General features: G+C 37.7%; 1 pseudogene; it reads right to left on the bottom strand.

The window, feature by feature from the left end:
- Positions 1 to 1,456: 1,456 nt before the first annotated feature.
- Positions 1,457 to 2,502, bottom strand: LOC132017931 (archaemetzincin-2-like; annotated as a pseudogene).
- Between the last annotated feature and the right edge of the window lie 3,968 nt (positions 2,503 to 6,470).

Below are 6,470 nucleotides of genomic sequence, written 5' to 3'. Positions count from 1 at the left end.
AATATTTCTAAGAAGTGCCAGATTAAATTTCCTAACACAGGTTGTGTGTGTATATAGAGGCATGGGTTCAGAAAGTAGGTCAAAGAAAACCTTCTGGAGTTGGTGAGAGTAAATCAATCAAGCCATTTAGGAGGGAAAGGGTCTTCCTGGCAGAGGGAGAGAAACAGCACTGTGGTTCAGGGTACAAAGTCAGTCATATGTTCAGCACTGCTGGAGCTTAGTAAGAAAGCTGCAGCTCTGCAGTTTTGGGAACATTACCCTATTTTGCTAACAGCTTTTAACAGTGGTCTCTTTAGATAGGGCAGTGTTGTCTTTAAAGAGCTAATAAGCAAGAAAGAGACAGTGGTTGCCAGGGTGGAGGCTGGGTCCTGCAGGTTGACCATATCCTGTTGGGTCATTCTAGATTCTGGAACTGTGCTCAAGCTCTGAAGTTCAAGGTACAATTATATTACATCTTTGACAGGTGAACTGAGTCTCAGGGTTGCTACATAATAGCTAGATTCATAAGAAGCTGATTTTCAGCCAGATAACATACTATAAACACACACAGAACTGAATCTTACACATGGTAAGATCTGGCCAACCTACCACATGGTCACAGTGTTTACAGTCCCTGCCGTGTTGGGCAAATCCCCTTAAGAAATCAGATTAGAGATCAGAATACTGACTGGTCAGCATCATAACGGAACAGAGATCATAGACATTCTTGGGGGACATTTCCAACAGCCTAGATTAGTGGAGGTACCCACTCTTTCTTCAATCTGTAAACATCTCTATCTCAATGACATATATTGTTCCATGAGTGTAAGAAGAAGCAGCTTTTTCTGGAGACAACTGAATAAATTTGATAATTTATTGCTTCATAACTTCATAGTTTTAGAATTGTGCAAACAATGGACTTATTTTAACATGACCTTATCTCTGACCGTTACATTACAATATCATTGACTTGGCAACAGGTTTCTCTAACACCAGCTTCAAATTATGTATGTTGTGTTGTATTAAAGAAACACTGTGGTCTTCTTGAATGGATGTGGGGAGGAGGGGTTTCTTTTGTTTCTTTACAAAAAAAGTATTAACAAAACCTCTCCCATTTTAAGTTACTGGTACCTGTTGACATCATTCATCATCTGTTGACTTTTTGTTAGATTTCAAAGGAAAACTTTTTCTTCGTCTCATCTTTCAATTCAGAGGAATTTTTTGGTAGTTGACTGCTTCCTAATTATAGTTTCTCATGTACTGCTAGAGCCAGGCAATGAGGGAACTGCTTAAACATGCATCTGTGGGTAAGTGGAGAATATTAGATGAAAGCTGAATGATAAAACCCAAAATGCAGTGAGAAGTTACTGTACTTCATTTGCTAACTTCCGAAGAAGAAGAGAAAACCTGAATGTACTATGTTTTCATTTTTTTAATATGCAATTATTTATTTTTAAGTACTCTTATATGAAGGCCCTTATTTTGGGGTAACAGCAAGGCATTTTATTATCCACTCTTTCCATTCCCTAAAGGTTTCCACAGGTTTTGGTAAATTCACATTATCCTCATGACTGTAGTTTGTGCTGACTTCAGGGGTGTACACAGATCATCAGTCTGCCTCACCAGCACTGTGTACACTGCAACTTGTGTAAACAGATAAGACACAGGTTGAGGGGGTGCCAGTCAGCTTCTTCCAAGTGGCTGGAGTCTTGCATTAGGCATGCAAGCTACTGGCAGGGTTGAAGTTCAAATATGTGCCAGTCTCACGGGTTAAAGTCTTAGAGGAGTGAAACAGCAGAACACTCATCACGTCAGGAATATAATAGTTACCAAAAACTGAATAGTCACTTGCAGATACTTTCTACAGCTTGTTTACTTTGTCTTCCTAGCGTGAGCTATAAGCAGTCACTGCCATACCCGGCAAAGCTGAATATCCCCATACCACCTGCCAAAGACGCCTGTCCAAAGACAAAATTCCAGGAGTCTCTTGGGTAAGGTCATTCATTGTTATTGCCACAATAAAGAAAGCATCTCCAGGTTTCTTCTTTTTTAAGAACTTGGGGATGTGCCCTGCTTGAATATGAAGGTTTTATGTGTTATCATTGACTCTAAGGGAACACCTCCCGATAGAGACAGGAATGAATTCTAGGAGTTCTACTTTCAAGCCGTAGAAGGATACTTCACAGTCACCCTTGAGCCATTTAGTATATTCCTCACTGATAATTCTCATGTTTCCTAGAAATCCAATGCACTGTATATAAATACTGCATTTCTCTGGAGGGGGTGCCTTTCCGTAAGGATCACTGAAAATTGTTCAAAGTCTTGGGGAGCCTCAGGATGAGAGATGAACCAATCTGACTGTGAATGCAAGTTAATGGGTCCAAAGAGGTCATTGTCTGGCTTGAAGGCTTCATTCAGCAATTGCCGCTTGCCAGCATCTAACTTAGGCTGTGACACAAGTGTTGGGTTTTTTGAGATGAGAGCTGTTTTTAGTGTCTGCTCAGAGTGCCTTACTATTTGCATAATGACAGGTCTCCTCCATTCACATCGTGTTTCTATGTAGAGCTGTCATCCTTCCTTCTGAATGTGTCAAACAGCTGTTCTACCACAAGGCTTTAGGGAGGAAGGCGCCCATTGGAGTTTTTGCCATACAAGCTCGGACATGCCTGGGCCTGGTTGACAAAATGCTTTGAGGAGTTCCTTCACCCTTGCCAGGCCTCCATGCCAACCCCCTCGTGCATTGGCCCTTGTGTGCCTTATATTTTCATTTCTTAATTCTTTCTTTCTTAGTATGTCAGTTAGGACAAATCAATTCCTTGATCTCATCAACATTTTCAAGTCAATCTCTTGCCATAAGAAATCACTGAATACTTTATATCATTTGAATTTTGTAGCACTTTAATCAATAAGTCAGCAACGGTTCCCTGAATCTGGCAGTACAGTATCTACTCTATAGGACAAATAATTATCTATAAAAAAATCATTGGGGAGACAAGATACAGTGCATGGAAAAATATCAAGTATGTTTTTTTTTTGGTTAAAAATCAATGTGTAAAAGATGTCTTACTAGAAAGTAAAATCATGCATTTTGAAAAAGATCTATAACAAGGATTTAGAGCTGTTAAGATTTAATAATTTGGGTGGGACTTGTGATGACTCTTAAGGAATGGGTAGATTAACCAGCTGGTGACACAGGAGACATTTTAGAAAAGGAAAAGTATGAGAAAAAGCAGAGATGGGAATGAGGGGTGTGTTGTTAAAGGGCGGCCTATAATAAGAAGCAGTCCTTTTGGTAGAGAGAGTGTTCCTGTTATAAAATACAGGTAAATATATTTGAATGGGTAAAAACAGCTATTATTTATAAAGTCCTTACAAAGCTAAGTGTCCCGCATAAATTATCTCATTTCATTCTTAATCAAAAACCTGTGAAGTAGGTACTGCTATTTTTATCTCCATTGTACAGGTGAGGAAGCTGAGGCATAGTTCCTAAGGTCACACAACCACTGAATAATGGAGAAGGACCGGTACAGAGAAAGATTGGCTACTAAGACTAAACTACTTCCACAAGAGAATCAGGACACATATTTCAGGGTCTTAATTATAAGAAATACAAACTCTGATTTGCTTTAAGGTGACAGAGCTCATTATAGTTCTCTGAGTGATTTGGGATGAGCTCATGAAATCAGTAGGAAGAAGGGGATGAATGTGAGGACAAGTCAACAATAGAAAGTATCACCATTTCTTATCTGTCCCTGTGTTTTTGGCTGTCCTACTGATACATGTTTTGGATATGTAAAAAGTTGAATAGCAAAGACCGCCCTCAGCCCAACACTACTCATTTTTCCCTCGAGTTCTTTCTGATATAGCTGTAGGAACTAGAGTAGGTCCCACTGGTGGGCACTTTAAGAGGTTTGGGTAATTTGGCCAGCTGAGAGGGGATTTTTTGGTAAACCAAGAAAGCAAGTGAATAATACCGCTGATATCTGGAGTGGATGTAATTTGTTCCTGAAACATGCATCAACTTACCTTAAGACTTATGTGAACTGGCTATAATTCAAGATATGCCATCATTTTTATGAACACATACCATAACCTTGAACATGTTTCTTGTCTGCTAATTATGACAATATGATCTGACATCTGACTTTTTGTTTCCTTATTCCACTTACACCTTAGTTCCTAATGAAATCTCACTACACTGATGGTCTTTTTGGATGGTTCATGTTTTTCATTTTTCTCAAAGATTCAAGTATGCTTTGACATTGGTAGCTCCATAAATCAATAAAATAAGTAGATAAATTAGTTCAAGCAACAATAAAATTTTTCTTTTGACCGCAGCAAACATAGTTTACTAACTTTCTAGTCAACACAGTTCAGAAAAACAAATTCTTGTTCAAAAAGGAAAATGACTCCTTCTGTTTAGGTGCTACAGTCTCTGAAATTTTCTGTAATAAGAACAAAAAAGTAGGCATGCTTTTGGTGTTTACATATAGCTAAACCTTAAAACTCTATGAACAGTATTATTGCCAAGAGTAATTAAGATATTCAGATTTTGACCATATGGAATATAGTTATAATAACTGCTTTAATGTTCTTTTTCTATGAATCCTATCATTTATGACATTTTCGAGGCTGTTTCTATTGATTGATTTTTTTTCTTTCAGAATGAGTTGTATTTCCTCACTTTGTGTATCTTTTTTTTTGATTGGATGACAGACATGAATTTTATGTTATTGAGTGCCGATATTTTGTCTCCTCTTAAACATTCTTGAGCTTTACTTTGGGTTGCAGTTAAATTACTTTTAAAAAGTTTTCTTTTAAGATGTTCCCTTTAAGCTTAGTTAAGTGAGATCAGAGCTGACTTTAAATGTAGGGCTGAATATTCCCCACTACTGAGGAAACTTTTCTAAATACTTTATGTAATGCCTTTACATTATGGGTCATTTTTTTGTTTGTTTGTGTGTTTGTTTTCTATTATAGCTGTTGAGATAATGAACTATTTTCATCTCTGTGTGAACTCTGGAGATTGTTATCCCTGCTTCTTTCTGGTGGCTCTCTTTCTGCTTCAGGTGGACTCTTCACACATGGGTGTCCATCAGCACCCAGCTGAAAAGTCAAGGGAAACCCTCAGTGAATCTCCAGATACCTCTTTCTCTCCTCTCTCCTCTCTCTCTCCCTCGTTCTTTCCCCCTTTCCCTCTCTGCAGGTCTTCTCTTTTTGTGCAACTTTTTCCTATCCAGTATTTTTCCCTGCAAATTCTATCCACTGTGTCTTCTCAATTTCTTACCTCTGTCTCATAGCTCAGGAAGGACCTCAGACTTCCTGCACTGTGGTCTAGACACACTCTGATGTCAGTAAGCTGGGGAAATCCTGTGGCTCATCTTGTTCCTTTCCCATCTCTCAGAGGTCACTTTTTTGTGCTATCTGTTGTTCAAGGTCTAAAAGCTGTCCCATATATTTAGACTGGTCTTTTAGTTGTCTAAGGATGGAGAGTAAATCTGTTTTACTCTCTTGGTTGTAAACCATCCTGTTTACCTGGCTTCTTTGGAAGCAGAAATCCAGTTATTCAGATTTTAGATTTGCCAAAAAATAATATGAAACTCTGAAAACTTATGGAGCTTACAGTAAATTATGAGAGATTTCATTATGCTCAAAAGTGAATCTGGAATCATTTAGATGTTTTGTAAGCCCTTTGAGCAGAGCATGGCTCTCTTCTAGGTCCTTGTTATGTCTCTGCATTGCAAAAATTGATATTCCAAAATTCTGTTGTATTACCAATCAAATCTTTGTAAGGAGGAATGGGCTAAAAGAAACAAAAAACCAAACAAAAAACTATTAACTACATTGGGACCACAACAGTGGTGATATGTATGTTTATATCATGCAAACATGTACACATTTTGTTTTGAATAGTGTTCTAACTGATAAGTGACGCTAAAATGTTTGGGTATAATAGATCTTATGATTAGCTGGATTCTTGGTTAAATTAACATTAATTTTATATATGTTGTTCTATGCCTTGCTTGTGTTGAAAGTCTTTCTAATATTTTATTTATTTACTTGATAAATAAAGAAAATTCAGGGACACCTGTGTGGCTCAGTCATTTAAGCATCCAACTCTTGATTTCAGTTCAGGTCATCATCTCAGGATCATGAGATTGAGCCCTGTGTTGGGCTCTGTGCTCAGTGGGGAGTCTGCTTGAGATTCTTTCTTTTCCTCTGTTCCTTCCAACCCTATGCACATGCTCTTTCTCTCTCGCTCTCTCTCAAATAAATAAATAAATATTTTAAGAAAAGAGGAAAATTCAGTCTAATTTAGTATTTCTCATATATCTATGATTCTAGCGGTATTTTCAGGTCACGATGTTGAACATCTATAACCAATTTGTCCTACTATTGATGTAGCCAATATAGTTTAACAGGAGCTCAACTGTCAATGCATTGATTGAATAAAAGATATCTGTTATCTAGAAAACTGAACATAAACATAT

The sequence above is a fragment of the Mustela nigripes genome, chromosome 5, assembly GCF_022355385.1.
Source record: "Mustela nigripes isolate SB6536 chromosome 5, MUSNIG.SB6536, whole genome shotgun sequence".
NCBI lineage: Eukaryota > Metazoa > Chordata > Mammalia > Carnivora > Mustelidae > Mustela > Mustela nigripes.
The sequence above is the reverse complement of the archived record's forward strand: the minus strand, read 5'-3'. Positions and strand labels throughout refer to the sequence as shown.